General features: G+C 42.2%; 1 protein-coding gene across 2 annotated transcripts in view; it reads left to right on the forward strand.

The window, feature by feature from the left end:
• ARHGAP20 (Rho GTPase activating protein 20) overlaps positions 1–19,543 on the forward strand; it is a 217,869-nt gene that overhangs the window by 72,489 nt on the left and 125,837 nt on the right. The window lies entirely within an intron of this gene.

Genomic DNA, 19,543 nt, shown 5'->3' on the forward strand with positions numbered 1-19,543 from the left:
TCAAGATGGTTAGGCAGACCCCAATCATGACAGCTTACAATCTAAAAGAGAGGGGCAAATGATAAAAAAGTTAATAACCATGAGGGATGAACCGATGATAAAAGTAAATGTACAGTTTTTAGGTGTAGTGGGATAGGTTTCCCTGAACATATGAGCTTTGAGTTATTGCCTAAAGAGGAACAGAGTGGGAGACATTTGGACAGATTGCAGGAAGGATTTCCAGAAGATAGGAAAGACAGTGGGAAAAGTCCTGGAGGCGAGCATAGGAGATGGTGACAGGGGCTAGACAGCTAAAGGTCTGGGGAGGAGCAAAGAGGACTATCTGGGTAAAATTGAAAATTAAGGTTGGTGATGTAGTTCGGAGCAGAATTGTGGATGGCTTTTTATGTTGTTTTTAGTATTTTGATTTGTATTTGTCGGGTGATCAGAAGCCAGTGGAGTGATTATCAGAGAGGGATGTGGTGGACTGAGCAGTTGGTAAGGTGGATAAGTCTGGCAGCAGCATTCATGATAAACTGAAGGGGAAATAGCCTGTGTAAGGATAGGAAAAGAGGAAAACAGGAGTGTGATTCAATAGTTGAGAGATAACATGGGAGTGAAGTAGTAGCTATGTGGTGTTCATTGGTTAAAAAGTGGTATATTAAATGTTATGGAGGTGTTCTGTAGCTTAGAAATGAAAATTGAGCATGGCTGACAACACTACTTGGGATTTTGGTGCAACAGAGGCACAAGCTGGCAGCTCAAACAGGAAATTAGGCGCTCACTAGATTTCTGGCAGATCATCTGGTATTTTTAGGAAAAAAACATGTGAAAAAGGGCATGTATGGCAGATGTTCATCTGCAGATACCATAAAAGAGCAGCTACATACATTATTTTGTAGTTCAATTACTGTAAAGAAAAAAATTGCTATTGAACAGATGGCTGGCTGATTGACACCCCTTGAGTCCAAGAATTTTGTAGATCAAGACTTTTCTCTTACTCTTGTAGTGATGGATCAGTTAAGTACAAATGTTGACGAATTTCCATATTGTTTTAGTTATGTGAACAGATCATAGATTAGCCTAAATAATATATGAAAATTATAAAAAAAAATAGGATTTATCCTTTACCCATGTATGCAGGAAGGCCCTTCAAACCTAGGGGAGATGGGGAGATACATAGAATGTAAATAGTGAAGCTGTCCAGCCCTATAACGGAGGTACATATCAGAAATTTAATAATTTGGACCCTAGTAGTAACATGTACAGTGATTGTACAGTCTTACAAAATTATTCTTTTCTAACAGTTCTGTCTTTTGGCATTTTCCATCTATCCTCTGGAATTTGCTGAAAATGTGAATTATTTAACCCTGATGATGTAGTGGAGTTTCGTGTGAGGGATTAGTTTTTAAACAGAATGCCTGTTACATAATATGTTCCTCTGCTTTGTGTTTTTCTCAGTGTGTGTTTATTATTTGTTAGAAAGAAATATGATTACATCTGCCAAAAAACAAGGGCTCACTATGCGTGGTCATTTTAAGCAATGCAAGAAAATTTCAATAATGCACTTTTGCTAGAATGGCAAAAAATAGGAGCGTTAAATGCCACAATGATTGTTCCAATTAAAAAATAGCTCTGGTCTAAATAAAAACCAGAATATTGATTCTGCTTGGGCTGTGGCTGCTTTCTACAGAAAATGAACTGTAATGCCCCGTACACACGGCCGGATTTTCCGACGGAAAATGTGCGATCGGAGCTTGTTGTCGGAAATTCCGACCGTGTGTGGGGTCCATCGGACTTTTTCCATCGGAATTTCCGACACACAAAGTTTGAGAGCAGGATATAAAATGTTCCAACAACAAAATCCGATCCTAAATTCTGATCGTGTGTAGACAAAAGTGCCACGCATGCTCAGAATAAATTAAGAGACGAAAGCTATTGGCTACTGCCCCGTTTATAGACCCGACATACGTGTTTTACGTCACCACGTTCAGAATGATCTGATTTTCCAACAACTTTGTGCGACCGTGTGTATGCAAGACAAGTTTGATCCAACATCCGTTGGAAAAAAACGATGGATTTTGTTGTTGCAATGTCTGATCAATGTCCGACCGTGTGTACAGGGCATTAGACTTTGTACAACTTTTGTTGTAATGAAAACCTGAAATATTTTTAGTAAATCCACTAGAATATTCCTGATGTCTGATCAAGGGGTCGTGCATGACCCTGAAACATTGCAATCTACTCCTCACTTTAATAAACTTAATCACTTCCCGCCCGGCCTATAGCGGATTGACGTCCGGGAAGTGGTTGCGTTATCCTGACTGGGCATCATATGACGTCCAGCAGGATAACACGCCGACGCGCGCCCGCGGGGGCACGCATCGCGACGATCAGTGGAGCGGTGTGTCAGCCTGACACACCGCTACGCCAATCGGCGGAGGCCCTTTACCACGTGATCAGCCATGTCCAATCACGGCTGATCATGGTGTAAATAGGAAGAGCTGTTGATCGGCTTTTCCTCACTCGCGTCTGACAGATGCGAGTAGAGGAGAGCCGATCGGCGGCTCTCCTAACAGGGGGGGTCTGTGCTGGACCACCAGGGATCGCCACTAGGACCACCAGGGAAGGGGCAACATGTGGATGGCCAGGTATGTACCCCATGGCCATCCACATGTGCCCAATGTGCCCAATCTGTGCCAATCAGTGCCCACAAATGGGCACTGATTGGCACCATTACGTTTCAGTTATGCCCAGCAATGCCACCAGTGTCATCAGTGCCACCAATCAGTGTTATCAATGCCACCTGTCAGTGCCCATCGGTGCCACCTGTCAGTGCCCATCTGTGCCAATCAGTGCCCATCTATCAGTGCCCATTAGTGCCACCTATCAGTGCCATCCATAAGTACCCATCAGTGACACCCATATGTACCAATCAATGCCACCTACGAGTTCCCATCAGTGCCGCCTATGAGTGCCCATCGGTGCCACCTATGAGTGCCCATCAGTGCTGCCTTACCAGTGCCACCTATCAGTGCCCATCAGTGCCACCTATCAGTGCCCATCAGTGCCACCTGTCAGTGCCCATCATCAGTGCCCATAAGTGCCACCTCATCAGTGCCACCTCATCAGTGCCACCTCATCGGTGCCACCTCATTGGTGCCCATCAGTGCCGCCGTATCAGTGCCCATCAGTGCAGCCATATCAGTGCCCGTCAATGAAGAAGAAAACGTATTTATTTACAAAAAATTTTAACAGAAACAAAGAAAAACTTGTTTTTTTTCAAAATTTTCGGTCTTTTTTTATTTGTTGCGCAAAAAAAAACGCAGAGGTGATCAAATACCACCAAAAGAAAGCTCTATTTGTGGGAACAAAATGATAAAAAATTTGTTTGGGTACAGCGTAGCACGACCGCGCAATTGTCATTCAAATTGCGACAGCGCTGAAAGCTGAAAATTGGCCTGGGCAGGAAGGTGTCTAAGTGCCTGGTATTGAAGTGGTTAAAGAGCTAGTTTGAACCTGAAACGTTGCAATCTTCTGCTATGATATAATCACTTTAATAAACTTATGGAGTTATTTGGTAGAATCGTGATGTGCTGGTAATATGTGCTTTGAAATGTATTTAGTGTAGACAAAAGCCAGCACTCCAATAGTAATTTGTAAAAGTGTATTTTTCTAATAGCATGAGAATTAGGAATTAATGGTATCTAACCCACTGTTGTATTTGAATGAAAAAAAAAACAGTAAAAACATTGAAAAGAACAAATAGGTTGCATAGTGCAAAGAGATCAGTCCTTCTGATATTACATATTGTCAGTTTTCTTTGCAAGTTATATAGATTTGCACCATTACAAACTTAGGCAGATGATGAATTTCTTACCGCATTATGGCCCGGAACCATTTTAAAATTCACTATGACTCGTGACTCTTACAGTTACCTTTTTAGACTGAACCATCTAAAAAAAATGACAATATCATGGAAGCTTTGCTATATCGAAAACCCATGCCCTTCAACTTCACATTACATACCACCAGTGCTCATCCCTTTTCTCCAGGTTAGAGCTTTTCACCCTTAACTGGGTGCTATCATATATGAGCTTTGGATGTAATTACATATGTCTATGTAAATCACATCAAATAAATATACAGTGGGTTGATTTACTAAAACTGGACAGTGCAAAATTTGGTGCAGCTCTGCATAGAAACCAATCAGCTTCCAGGTTTCTTTTTGTCAAAGCTTAATTGAACAAGCTGAAGTTAGAAGCTGATTGGCTACCATGCACAGCTGGACCAGATTTTGCACTCTCTCGTTTTAGTAAATCAACCTCAGTGTGTTGTATATGTACTAACATAGACTTATGTATTTCATCTTATTAAAGATCTTTGTCCTGGCTTTGATTCAATGAAACCCATTAGAGATTTGCATTCATACTGTAGTAATCATTTGCTAAATCTGTAATGGTGGAAGTCTATATGACTCAAAGAGAATTTTGAAAGCAGAATGTTGATAATATGTAATATCAGAAAGACTGATCTCTTTGCACCATGTTCTTTTAAATCAGAATAAGAAAAGAAGTGCAGCACTACACAAAATATAGTGAATGTTCAAATATTAAATAGTTATAGTTCCATGTGCAATCAATCCTATTAGGTAGAAAGTCCTTAATAGGTTCCAAAGATCAATCGTGACCATGTGGTGTGCCAAAACGCTCACCAGAAAGAAAATGTGAAACAGCATATAATCATAAACTTGAAGATCCGAGTATTGCTCAGTGCTCCTTAATTGGGGTATCCCTTCACCATTCTATGCACTCACCAGATATCAAATCACTATAAGCCAGTTTTGATATCTGGTGAGTGCATAGAATGGTGAAGGCATACCCCAATTAAGGAGCACTGAGCAATACTCGGATCTTCAAGTTTATGATTATATGCTGTTTCACATTTTCTCTCTGGTAAGTGTTTTGGCACACCACATAATCACGATTGATCTTTGGAACCTATTAAGGACTTTCTACCTAATAGGATTGATTGCACATGGGACTATAACTATTTAATATATGGACATTCAGTATTTTGTGTAGTGCTGCACTTCTTTTGTTATTCTGATTTAAAAGAACATGGTGCAAAGAGATCAGTCTTTCTGATATTACATATTATCAACATTCTGCTTTCAAAATTCTCTTTGAGTCATATAGACTTCCACCATTACAGATTTAGCAAATGATTACTACAGTATGAATGCAAATCTCTAATGGGTCTCTAATGGACAGTGTAGCACTGCACTTCTTTTGTTATTCTGGTGTTTACTGAAGGTTGTATATTCACCTTTTATAAGTGCTGGCTGCTTGTTGAATATTTTATCAGCGCTCACTTATTTCATTTTGTTATGTTCTTTTAAATGTTTTTACCAGTTTTGTTTAATAAAATATAATTGACTTTTTGACACAATACTAAATTGGATTCTTCTCAAGGTCTTATGTGTCATTCAAACATCACATTGGTTGATTGCTGTTTAAATGTGAAAGAGCTGAATTTACTATTGGTGTGCTGACTATTCCTTACATTGCGGTCAGTGGTAGCACTACGGCTGGTGATTCACCCACATCTACTGAGGAGAGAGGTATGTGTGTGAGATAGACCCTTTGTACATGTGATGTAAGTGTATAACCGATTTAAATGAACATTCAATTGTGCTTTAATAATAGTTTATCCTAAGTGTGTGTGTCCTACATATAGTCTGGATCTGCTGTGTGCAGTATGAATCTGAGGGCCAGCCCTGCTCTGCAGAGATCAATGAGGAAGGTTTAGAGAAGTTCCACATGAGTCACAAATCAGCAGCAATCCTTCTACATGTTTGGATGAAATGACACGGGCCAAATAATTCTCACATGCCATCTGCTTCCCTGTTTTTCCTTAGAAGCAAAAGTTCTGGTGTGGGCGCAGGGTGGGTACTTTGTGTGCCAGACATTTTCTTCCCCAGCTTATCCTGCTAGACAAGCCTGTCAAGCTGTTGTTGTTATGCTGAACTCACAGTAATGATCTGAGTATTACTGTTAACGATAAATTATTCATAGTAATGGTAATTGTAGCAAATTTGCAGATTATACACAACGCAGGGCTGGTGTTTTAGAACAACGCTTGTCTAATCAGTATGTCTTCTATAGTCTCTAATGGCAGAACTGTTTTATCTTTTACTAGAGCTACGGTAATTAACAATTGTGTTTCCATTGCTGCAATTAGGAAAGCTGGCAATATAAAAACTGTCGTTATAATTTGTTGTCCATTTCCTTCCTGCTTTTATTTGGAGTCAGTGGGAGCCATTCAACGAATGTACTCGCCCCCCTCCATATCATTATTGGTTGAACTAGATGAACTTGTGTCTTTTTTCAACCTGACTAACTATGTAACTATTAGCACAACCATACCTCCCAACATTTTGAGATGGGAATGAGGGACAACTACTAGCAAATGTATGTAGGCAGAGGACATACCCCCTGCCACACACCCTTAAAGGAGAATTAACAAAAAAAGGTTAATTCAATCTACAAGGGTTTTTTTTTTTTTTTTACCACTACTATTCCTTTATATTGGCTTTTAAATTATACAAATGCAGCAACTTAGAATTTGGATGAAAGGTTTAGCACTGGGAAACACTTTTTGAAAGATAAAAAGTGCATTTTATATACAACTATATAGATCAGACAAATGAGGTGGAATGAGGGACAGAGGGATATTGCTCCAAATCAGGGACAGTTCCTCGAAATCAGGGACAGGGACAGCTAGTTAATAAAGCATAAGAAAACTATACTACTATGGGGTGTATTTTTTACTCAGCTCTCCATGGCTGTAGCATGTTGAGTAAAATAAGTTGTCATACCAAGTCCTTTTTTTAATAATTCCTCCTCCAAGGCAACTGCCTTCTTTAACCACTGGCGTGTGTGCTACATAGGTTACAGTGACATTGAACAGATTCATTAGCAAAGCTACTGTTTGGTTAGGCTTGAAAGATAACTGCTTCCCTCAAAAGTTTGTATCCCAAGGACACATTTGCTTGAAAGGGTATTTTAGTTATAGGGTGGACCCTAGTGGACTGAGTCAGCTCTCCAAAGTCAAAACTCTACACGAGGGGCGTCAAACTCAATTTCATCATGAACTGCATCTGCACTATGGTTGCCCTTGAAGGGCCAGTTGTATCTGTAGTGTGCTACATACAGAGTGCAGGGTTTAGGAGTATGTTACATACAGAGTGCAAAGTTTAGGAGTACCCTACGTACAGAGTGTAGAGTTCAGGATTTCGCTACATACAGATTGCAGAGTTCAGTAATGCGCTTTGTGCAGAGTTCAGGGGTGCACTTTGAACAGAGTGCAGGGTTTGGGGGTGCTCTGTGTACAGAGTGCAGGGTTCAGGAATGCGTTACATACAGAGTGCAGAGTTCGGGGTGCACTGTGTACAGAGTGCAGGGTTTAGGGGTGCACTACATACAGAGTACAGAATTCAGGGGTGTGCTATGTACAGACTGCAGGGTGTGCACCCCCCCCCCCCCAAAAGCTTCCTGGCATCTCTCCTACCTGGCCCGGCTTTAGTATCTCCCTGTGTAGGTGGTGATCATTTTCTCTCTCTCTAGAGATCTGTCCCTGCCGTGCTCCGCCGTGAGCGCATGCAGGGATCTATTAGATCTGGGAGCTGCTGGGAGCAAAGCTGTCTCTTGTAAACACAGAAGGCTTCTTTGTTTACAAGTGACAGCGGGGAGCAGGAGTGGAGGGTGAGAGCCAGAGGTGGCAGAAGGGCAACATGGCAAGGCCTGGCGAGCTGGATTTTGCCCGTGGGCCTTGTGTTTGACATATGTGCTCTACACCATAGTCCCCAGATTTTTTCCTGTCTACTTATGAATTTATGTGTGTTGCTGCTGCCTACCTTTTCTTATTTCAGCACTGCCTGTTCATTTTACACAACATAAAAGAAATGAAAAATCCAGCAGAATGATTTGAAAACCCACATAATGGCTACAGAAGGCATGCAGACCCAAGAATTCAAGTTTTAGATATTTCACTACCTCAATCTTCGAGAGGCATAGGAAATTGCACTGCTCATTGTTCTCCTTGCTGGAGAGAGAACTGTACCTAAGATCCTGCATTGCTGTGATCTCTTTTCTCTGGATCTGTACTTTCTCTACCTCTCCTGATGATTCTTGATTATTCCCCTACCAACCATCTCAGCACAAGTCACCGGGGATGTCACAAAGCCATGCTTCTACTGTACAGACAAACATTTATAAGAAAATTCTCAGTACATTTAATGACTTGAGGAATGCCGTTCAAAAGCACTCCAAAATTTTGTTTGCCTTTTAACATTGAATTTTAGAACAATCGTAATTTCCCAAATGAAAACTACATTCCCTGTTGGAAATTCATTAGTTTAAGAAAGATTTTCCATCCTGCTCCTTTGCATTTTCTCGTTACTGTGGTTGAAAGTTGAATGGATCCCCACTGATATTTAGAAAATTGAAGGAACGTTCTTAAAACAAAAACATTTGAATGAAATTCTGTTAGTGCATGACTAGTTTTACCTTATCACTGATCTAAAGGGATCACACAATGGCCTGCTCTAACTTTACCCACATTGCATCAATACGAGAGAAACTGCACAGCACAGACACATATGACAAGATGTTACATTCTTCCATAGAACTAATGGGGGGAATTTACTAAAACTGGAGCACTCAGAGTCCAGTGCAGAGCAGCTCTGCATGGTAGCCAATCGACCTCAAATTTCAGCTTATCCAATTAAGCTTTGACAATAAAACCTGGAAGCTGATTGGTTACTATGCAGAGCTGCACCAGAGTTTGCACTTTCCAGATTTAGTAAATCCCCCCCCCCCCCCAGGTGCCTGCATTTGCCCTTTTATGTAAACCTGTTGCACTGGTTAAAGTTTCAAAGTTAAAAACCTCTCCAATTGCAGAAACCACAAGGTGCTAATTTTAATACCCATTTAATTGTTCACAGGAAACCCTCTACAACTGTCTCACTAAAGCCCTTCAGCTTGGGCAATAAATCCTGCCTGCGGACCTAAGCCCATTCATCTCAGTTAAAGTTTTGAAAGTTCAGCTGGATTGACAGGTTCAATTTTAAATAATGCTTTTGTTAAAAGGATTCCTGATGAACCACCTAGTTTAATGCCAGACAATTAAGATTTTTAATTTATGAGTGAGAAATTCTTAGTTCCATGTCTTTAGTAGCCCTTTTAATAAAGTTTTTTAGGTCTAGCCCATGTTTAGTTATTGTGTTAAAGGGCATAAGAGAAATAAAGCATCACCCCACCCAAAAAATTGAATTATATTGCAGTCTACCAACTTTTAGATCTGTTGCTTTAATTTTCTCTTTTTTAGGCTCCTTTATTTTCACCTGTTGATCTGGCCAGTAAGGCTTTGTTCAGACGGTGCTGGCTCCCTTCCTGCGTGCAGGCTGCTTTTGTTTTTGTGCCTGAATCTGCACACTGTCTGTGTTCAAACCCGTGCAGCCCCCCCCTATCATATTTCGACATGCAGCTTTGTCCATGCAGCCACTGCGCCTGCATCCACCTCTGTAGGCTGCCTACATGCAGATCGGGGCGGACTCAGGCGCAAAAACAAAGGCAGCCTGCACTCAGGGCAGGTGTCAGCATTGTTCTGGATGAGCCCTAATCCCCCCGTACACACGATCGGATTTTCTGAAGGGAAATGTTGGATGTGAGCCTGTTGGCGGACAATCCAGCGTGTGCATGCTCCATCGGACAATTATTGTTGGACTTTCCGCCAAGAAATGTTGGCTAGCATGTTCTCAGATTTTCCGCCAACAAAAGTGTGTTGTCAGATTTTCCGATCGTGTGTACACAAGTCCGTCGGACAAAAGTGCAAAGTACAAACACGCACGGAAGCAGAAGCGGTCGGTCTTGTAAACTAGCGTTTGTAATGGAGAATTAACATTCGTGACGTGGCAAATTATGAAATCTCCAAATGCAGCGCACATTCTCTTCTTCTTTAATGGGATAATAATGAAGCTGCTTTGCTGGTGATACTGATGGAATTATTGCAAACAAATTTTCAAAGGCTTTTTTTTTCTAGTGATTTGTGCATTAAAAAAAAAAAAAATAGACATGTCATCTGCCAAAAGAAATTAACCAAAAAGTGCATTCTATACATCCAAAAATATAGAAAATATACCAAATCAAATCATTATTCAGCCAAAAAAAATAACGTCAAAGCAATAACTCCAAGGCCAATAATAAATAACACGTTATATCCGCTGATTCCGCAACATGTCTGGTTGACGAACGGCCATTCAGAAACAAACTGAAAAGCGCTAAATGAAAAACGCAAAAAGAAAAGCATGAATCAACACTCACCAAACTTCTACTAACACGAAATTAGCAGAAGGAGCCCAAAGGATGGCGCTAAAGAGCTGAAAAACCACATAGTATATCACTACGTTCGTAATTGTTGGCCAACATTTGTGTGACCGTGTGTATGCAAGGCAAGTTGGAGCCAACACCCTTCGAACAAAAGGGTTGTAGGAAAGTCCGATCGTGTGTACGGGGCTTAAGTCTGTTATTTTTCAATTGACCAAACTGTGCACCAAAAGAGGCAGCTAGAGGGTTGAGACAAACCCTTTAACACCGACAGGAGTGTTTACAATGGTCAGCTTTTTCTCATTTATGTAAAACCTTTAGCCCAAAAGGAAAAAAAAAAAAACTGTTGCTATAACTGCTTATAAAGTGTTGGCTGGAGTTCAGCTTCAGTTTGTTAGTCAAGTCCATCTAACACTATCCTCTCCACCAGATTATTAAAGAGGAGTTCCCACTAAAGAAAAAAAAAATTAAAAGTCAGCAGCTACAAATACTGCAGCTGCTGACTTGTAGCCTCCCTGGCGGTTTTCCCGAGTGTGGCTCGGGGTTAAAATTCAGTACCATTAGCGGTAACCCCGAGCCACACTCGGGATCGCATTGCAGGATCCTGGGGCAGCGTTACTTACCTTGTCCCCGGGATCCTGCGATGTCCCCCGCAGTGTCCGAGGGCTCCGTCCTCCTCCGAAGCCTCTCCGTGCCAGGCTCCGTTCCCTGCGAGCGGCGCGACGCACGGGGGCGGAGCCTGGCGGCAAATTCAAAAAAATGTCAAAATCATAACACATACAGTACTGTAATCTTACAGATTACAGTACTGTATGAAATTATTTCACATCCCTTTTGTCCCCAGTGCTCTGGCCCATGCCCTGCATGCAGTTTTACATGATATACACTGTTCTTTCTGCCTGGAAACTGGAGATTTTCCATAGCAACCAAAAAGTGTCCCTTTACGTCAAAAGTGGCTTTAGACCAGCTAGAGAACAGCGATAGTAAATTAGAACACTTGCAGAATTGAGCGATAGTGAATTGTGGGGAAATTTATTTTATTACTATTTTTTTAAATTTTTTTTAATTATTTATTTTTATTTATTATATTATAATTTATGTTTTTGTGTTTCAAACTTTATCATACCCGGGATATCTACTAGACTCTGGTTTGGACAGATTTAAGTGTGTTATTGTTAAGATTTACAGACCTACAATATAAAACGCCAAATTTCCATGCAAAATAATTGTACCGCTTTCAGCACCTAAAATCCGAAATAATCATACCGCCAGGGAGGTTAATAATTGGACACTTACCTGTCCCTGGGTCCAGCGATGTGGGGGATCAGAAGCCCCGCTCGTCTCCCCCTCTGTTTGGCAGCGCTGGCATTGCAACTGTGGGCGCTCGGCTGTGGCTTCACAGCCAAGCACCCACTGCGCATGCGTGAGCGGCGCTGCGCGCCATGATTGGCTGCGCAATCATATGGGACCTGTCACGTGTCCCATATGATTGACAAGAGGGAGGGGGCAGAGCTGAGCCCTTCCTGCGCCGAGGGGAAGTGATGTCACCAGCCCAGGCACCGAAGGAGGCAGACTACGAGGGACCCCCTAGCAACAGGCATTTAGAGGTGAGTAAAAAAAAATGTTTCCAAATTTTTTATTTTTTTTTAGGCACATTCATGCATTTTTTTTGAGGGGGTGGAACACCACTTTAATGCTACTGTAGAAAGGTGTCTCTGTTGTTTCTTTATCCAGAGTAAAGGCACCCAAGGATAAGAAGTGTGTTACTGGCTGGATAAGCAAGTGAAAATAAAGGAGAAAAAAACATAAATAAAGAAAACTAACGCACCTACATTTAGAATGATAGATAGATAGATAGATAGATAGATAGATAGATAGATAGATAGATAGTTGTAAGTTTTGATGGTTTTGTCTAAAAAGGTGATGGGGAAGAGTAAATGTAGAGAGGCAATTTTAAATACATAATTTGAATCCATTTATTTCAAATAAATGAAGAATTAAAAAAAACTCAGTCCCAGCAGTGCCCACATGGCAAATCCTTTATCTTTAGTTCAGCCGGTGTCTGTTCTGCGGTATGACAGTTTATCCTGAAGGCTGCTTCTCCCTTTAGCAAATCTATTTCTTTAGGAAATCCTAACCCCTCCTGAAACATAATGAACTGTTCAGGAACTCTATGGCTGCCAAAACATCTCCCCGATGGATGAAACATCACACTGTTCAAGCTGCAGTAAGAAAGATCCTGGAGATTTAATGGTGTCAATCACCCCAATCAGCCTTTCCTTCCATCAGAGCGAGCGTCCGCATGGTCCATCTCCTCATATATAAAAAGGACTGCAGGCAATTAAAGATATTAAATATTAAAATGTAAGTGCTGCATTATGCCCCATAAGTACAAATATACATATTGACTCAATAATTATTTTAATTTGTGGAATGGAGTTACCTTTTAAAATTTGTATTCATTCTTGCACCTTTAAGTGGTTGTAAACCCTTACAATCCACTTTTTGCTACAGGTAAGCCTATAATAAGACTTACCTGTAGCTACCCCGGATATCTCCTGAACCTGCACAGATTAGGAGATATCCCCTGTATTTGCACGTGCCGAAGTCATCGTCACGCGTGCACTGAAGCAATGGCATGTGTGTGCCGTTTGCTTCAGTGAGTGTGCCGTTACCAGCGGCTCCCGTGCGCATGCTCGGGAGTGACATCATCGCAGCTTCGGACAATCACAGCCCCGAGCCACGAAACCTGGAAGTAACTCCGGGGAGAAATGTAACTAGCCGGTGCTGTGTATGGGCACCACAGCGGGGGCTTCGATCTCAGGTGAGTATTACATAATGAGCTGGCATGCTATGCAACACTTCTTTCTGGAGACTACTGTGAGCTGCATATTGTATGACAAGCAGTTGCTATAGGATTAAAGTAAACTTCTCAAAAGTGAAACAAACAGATGATTTAATCATTAAAGCCAGCCATAGATGGTTCGAGTCTCAGCCAGTTCAACAGGAACCGACTGAGATTCCAACCATGTATTGGCAGGCTGAATGTACCCAAGCTGATTGATTGATCAACTAGGGTAACCAGCCTGCCGGATTTTACATGTGATTACAGCAAGCGGCTTTTATAGAAGGAGAGAAATCCTGGACTGCCACGTTTCACATTCAAAGATGCTTACTCATAGCTAGGGCATCTTTGAATGTGAAACGCGTTCGCTATTTTATACCCGCTGTGTCCACTTTTTGTTTTGTTTGCTATTTTGGATTTTATCGCATTTTTTCAATAAAGATGTTTTTGCATGGAGTGCGGCAGTCCAGGATTTCTCTCCTTCCGCAGACTTGAGCACAGCCAGCACCCAGCATTGTGTGGTAGGGCGGGAGTCTTTCAAGAGATTACGGCGGCTTATCTTTCCCCTTAAGCGGCTTTTATAGCTGCTATCAATAATCACTGGGGTTGATTTACTAAAGGCAAATAGACTGTGCACTTTGCAAAGTTCAGTTGCACTCTGCGAGAGCAGTTGCTCCAGCTTAGTAAATGAGGAAAAGCTCTGCTGAATTCCATCATCCAATCATATGCAAGCAAAAAGGCTGTTTTTTAAATTTTCCTTGCACGTGATTGGGTATTCTTTGCAGAGTGAAGCTTTACCTCATTTACTAAGATCTGGAGCAACTGCACTTGCACAGTCTATTTGCCTTTAGTAAATCAACCCCACTCTCTTCTCCTGGCGGGGAGAAGGTAAATCCACTTTGCACTACAAGTGCGTTTGAAAGTGCATTCCCTTTAGATCTGAGAGGTAGATCTGAAATGAGGGGAAGCTCTGCTGATTTTATAACCCAATCTTGTACAAGCAAAAATGCTGTTTTTTTATTTTCCTTGCATGTCCCCCTCAGATCTACAGTGACTGCACTTCCAAGTGTACTTGTAGTGTAAAGTGAATTTGCCTTTAGTAAATAAACACCCATGGCTCAGTAGGAGGAATTCCCGCATCAACACCCATGGTTGCAGGAAAGAAATTTGCTCAGTCTATGACCAGCCTTACTAAGGATACAACTTTGTTATCTTTTAATCCTAGCATATGTTCCAGTTTAAACTGCTGCCATTACCACTACCCCAGGTTTCCTGTTTCAGGGTGGCTTCTTTCTCTCACAGCATCCTAAGGAGCCACCCTTGCATGCAAGACTAGAATTATGTCTCCCGACACTGTGTGCAGCAATAGAAGCACACAGCCCAAAACCTAGGATGGAAAGGCACTCCCCTGCTCCTCCCTGCCCCTTCCTTCTTCAAGCTAACAGAGTGACCCAAGACTGCACTGTCCACTGTTAACTCTCTCCTGTGAAGACCAGAAGTTCAGGGAATCGGCACTGAGGGAGCAAGAGCCAGCAGCACTGAAAGTTGTAAACTGCAGGTGCAGGATAAGAATTTTTAACAGATAGTTTACTAGAGAATGTTTATTTTATTGTGCTCAATGTGTTAAGATAAACAATTCATAGGGTTTATTACCATTTTAAGCCCAATTCCAGCGTGTATTTTTTATTTTAAAATACTTTAAACCTGTTCCCTTCGACTGCAGGGTGTCATGGGCCCACCCCTGGGTGTTGTTACCACCATTCATGTGTGGGGGGAAGGGATGTTTAGAAGAGAGTTGGCAATGGCAGCTTCCATATTTCTCTCATAACAGGTTTACTTTATGGTGATTCCAGCAGCTATTTGTTCTTTACACTGGGGATCTATGTGCATACACACTGCAACCATAAAAAAGACAGCAAAGTGAAGTATCATGAGAAGGGAGGAGAATTAAGGATAGTAGGATAATAGAATAATAGCAAGAGAATATGTTATCGTTTGTAGATGCCATATCGATGGACTGGTGCTTTAAGGGTGGACTGTATTATCTACATCAGCCTTTTCTCAACCCCCAGAGGAACCCTTGAAATAATTTTCAGGTCTCAGGGAACCCCAAGTAAGATTAGTACACCGGGGTCATTGGGAAAATGTCCCTTACATTGGTGGTAGCAAGTGAGAAGAATGCCTGCCCTACAGTGGTGGTCAGAAAGACACCCTTGCAGTCATACTGCTGCCTCTGCCAAGTGGCATTGGACCTCAAACTGGAACCATACAGTAGGGATCGACCGATTATCAGTGGGGACAATTATTGGCGGCCAATATTTACTTTTTTTGAAGTATTGGGCACAAACGTACCCAATATTACCGATATTGCTTGAAGGGGGTTTTACCGGTGTGATGCATGCAGCTGCAAGCATTACAACGGTACCGTTCTTTAGAGCGGACGGTCGGCTTTATTTTAATAACAACCGATGCGGCTCAGCAGCCGCTCGGCTGTTTTTACAAGCAGCAAAAGGGGACATCCAACCCTCCCGCCCCCTTCCGCTGCTCGCCTGGGCTCTCCCATCACACCGGGAGGCCCGAGCACTAATCTGGCATGTCCGCTGGCTGGCCGAAGACCAGAACAAAGCCTATGCTTCATTCAGGTCTCGGATCTAGTAATCCAAAAGCAATGTCGTGACATTGCTTCCCGAATTACTGGCATCTTAACTTCCCTGGCGGTATGATTATTTCGGATTTTAGGTGCTGAAAGCGGTACAATTATTTTGCATGGAAATTTGGCGTTTTATATTGTAGGTCTGTAATTCTTAACAATAACACACTTAAATCTGTCCAAACAAGAGTCTAGTAGATATCCCGGGTATGTGAAGTTTGAAACACAAAAACATAAATTATAATATAATAAATAAAAATAAATAATTAAAAAAAATAAAAATAAATAGTAATAAAATAAATTTCCCCACGATTCACTATCGCTCAATTCTGCAAGTGTTCTAATTTACTATTGCTGTTTTCTAGCTGGTCTAAAGCCACTTTTGACATAAAGGGACACTTTTTGGTTGCTATGGACAATCTCCAGTTTCCAGGCAGAAAGAACAGTATATATAATATAAAAGTGCATGCAGGGCATGGGCCAAAGCACTGGGGACAAAAGGGATGTGAAATAATTTCATACAGTACTGTAATCTGTAAGATTACAGTACTGTATGTGTTATGATTTTTACTTTTTTTTTAATTTGCCGCCAGGCTCCACCCCTGTGCGTCGCGACGCTCGCAGGGAACGGAGCCTGGCAAGGAGAGGCTTCGGAGGAGGACGGAGCCCACGGACACTGCGGGGGACATCGCAGGATCCCGGGGACAAGGTAAGTAAAGGCACACCAGGATCCTGCGATGTAATCCCGAGTGTGGCTCGGGGTTACCGCTAATGGTCCTGAATTTTAACCCCGAGCCACACTCGGGAAAACCGCCAGGGAGGTTAAAAGTGCCAGTTTAAAAAATAAAAAGTATTCAAAAACACAGATCTGGACATTTTGAATACTTTCAAGTGCAGAGGAGGGGTTTGGGATCTTATAGACCCCCGATCCCTCCATAAAGAATACCTGTCACTGTCTATTACTGTCACAAGGGATGTTTACATTCCTTGTGACAGCAATAACAGTGATTTAAAAAAAAGTGTAAAAAATGTTTTTTTAAATGTGCAGAATATCGGCAGACAATATCAGCGTTTAGTCTGAGAGGTGGCTGAAATATCGGTATCGTATCGTCACACTTGCTAATCCAGCCAAAACTATATCGGTTGATCCCTTCTATGCAGGCACCATCAGATAGGAGGTCAGTTAGCCACAGCTCAAGGAACCCCCAGCCGCCCCTGGAGGAACTGAATAGCTGATCTACTCATCTGGTTGTTACATGTCATTCACCAACAGTGTATCTTTACTCATTAACGTGCATGTAATCATACACTTATTTTTATGATTTCTCCGGGTTTATTGTGTGCGTGGTTGTTTATGCGGATAGTTAGACGGTCAGTCATAATGATAACATGACTTCATTTAATTTGACTAGTCTTTATTGGCTTACATTCCTGAAAGCTTTTTAAATGGATGTTGGCTAAGAGCAGAAAATGGTATCATCCTGCAGCTGGACACTTGTTAGCGGTTCGCACCTTGTCAGATGGTTTCACAGCTTTCAGTGTCTGGAACATCACATCTAGGCTAGGAGATCTGGCTGAGCATTGTGAATGAGGAGCTCATGCAGTCTATCCTTTATGGAAGGTTTTATCCTCATACAGAAATGACTGGCTTCTTGGAACTAGCTGCTTCCTTTCCACTGTCCTATTTGCATCTAATTTATATGTTGGTACATCCCACCATAAAACCTTCGGGTATGGCCCATATTTATATGCGTACCTAAGGCTGTTCATAGTACTATAAGGGCAGCCAGACATGTTCACAACCATATCTTGTAACTCCCCGATACATGAAACATCACACTGTTTAAAGCAGAGTTCCACCCAAAAATGGAACTTCCGCTTTAAGGGAGGTGACCCCCTGACCTGCCACATTTGGCATGTCATTTTTTTGGGGGGGAGCGGATACCCTCTTTTCAGAGGGTCCCAGCTCCCACTTCTTCCCGGCGCACCTCGGCACCGGAAGGGAGACCACCTCTTCCCCCTCCCTCTCGACAATCATCTGGGACACGTCACAGGTCCCAGATGATTGCCCAGCCAGTCACGGCACGCAGCGCGGCTCGCGCACGCGCAGTGGGTGCCCAGCTGTGAAGCCACTGCCGGGTGCCCACACTTACAATGCCGGCCCAGCAAAGAGAAGGGGTAGATGAGCGAGGCTTCGCTCCCCCGCATCGCTGGACCCTGGGACAGGTAAGTGTCCGATTATTAAAAGTCAGCAGCTGCAGTATTTGTAGCTGCTGACTTTTTTTTTTTTAATTTTTTTTTTTTAGCAGAACTCGCTTTAAGCTGCAGTAAGAAAGATCCTCGAGATTTAATGATCTCAATCACCCCCAATCAGCGTTTCCTTCCACCAGAGCTCAACATATGTTCACAGCACCCCAATCAGCTCCCATTATAATCTCCTTAGTGTGTTGTGTCACAGTACAGTCCACTACATTTTTATAAAATTCTGCATGCCTAACCTTTTATGCGATTCTTAAAAAACATGAGTTTAAACAATCTAAAAACATAATAGACATTTTAATAAATGGTCTTTCAGCCAATATGGGCATATTTGTACCTTCAGGAGGTAAGTTGGAAACAAAAGAGAAGTACAAATGAATATAAAACATTTGTAAAATTTTAAGAAAACATACATAAAAATATCCTTCAGGAGGTCTTACAATTCATCCACAGGCAGCGGGTGCATACCTACTTGTGAGCAAGGTGCAGTGTGGTGTGGCTGTGGCAAGCAGTAAACACACAAGGGTTGATTTACTAAAGGCAAATACACTTTGCACTTTGCAAAGTGCAGTTGCACTCTGCAAGAGCAGTTGCTCCAGAGCTTAGTAAATAAGCAGAAGCTCTGCTGACATCATCCAATCATGTGCAAGCAAAAATGCTGTTTTTTTTTTTTATTTTTCTTGCATGTGATTGGATACTCTTTGCAAAGTGATGCTTTACCTCGTTTACTAAGCTTTGGAGCAACTGCACTTGCAGAGTGCAACTGAACTTTGCAAAGTGCATAGTCTATTTGCCTTTAGTAAATTGACCCCACAGAGTCAAAGACGGGCAATATAGTTATATTGTAGAAAGGTTCAACACAACTTATTCAGGCCCGGTGGCCAGGCACACCCATTCTGAACCGCTTACGAACTGTAGCAACAGTCTGAAGACTTGAAGATGCCAACTGCATCTGCAAAGAGCAGAAAAATGCAGCCTGGCCAGTCTATACCTAAAGAGGAGGCTTCCTGAAGAGAAGTAGACAGTCCCGGCACTGTCGCTACTCCTCTAAAACCTTTCCCTGCCTCTAAGCACTGTCCCTGCCAGACAGGGATCCTGTCCCTACGCTAGCCACTCGCATAAAGTGCGCCAAACGCAAGAGCCGGAATCTTAAATAGACTCTGCCTAACTCGAGATGGCTACTGGAGACTCATGGGGCGCCAGCATCCAATCAGACAGCTGTCTCCCTGTGACGGTAGGAAGTCATAGAGGAAACAAGTTCCCCACAACTTCCTTCCCCTTTTACATTACCGCTTCAGTCGAGCGCCACCTGCAGTGGGGAGTACGGACTGCACCTGCCTACATACCTGAATCTGTTCCTCTCCTCTTCCACACAATATATAGATACAGACAGAAAGGCTGCACTTCTGCTGTTGTTTCTTG

Source organism: Aquarana catesbeiana, linkage group LG02 (assembly GCF_042186555.1).
Source record: "Aquarana catesbeiana isolate 2022-GZ linkage group LG02, ASM4218655v1, whole genome shotgun sequence".
In the NCBI taxonomy this organism is placed as follows: Eukaryota; Metazoa; Chordata; class Amphibia; order Anura; family Ranidae; genus Aquarana; species Aquarana catesbeiana.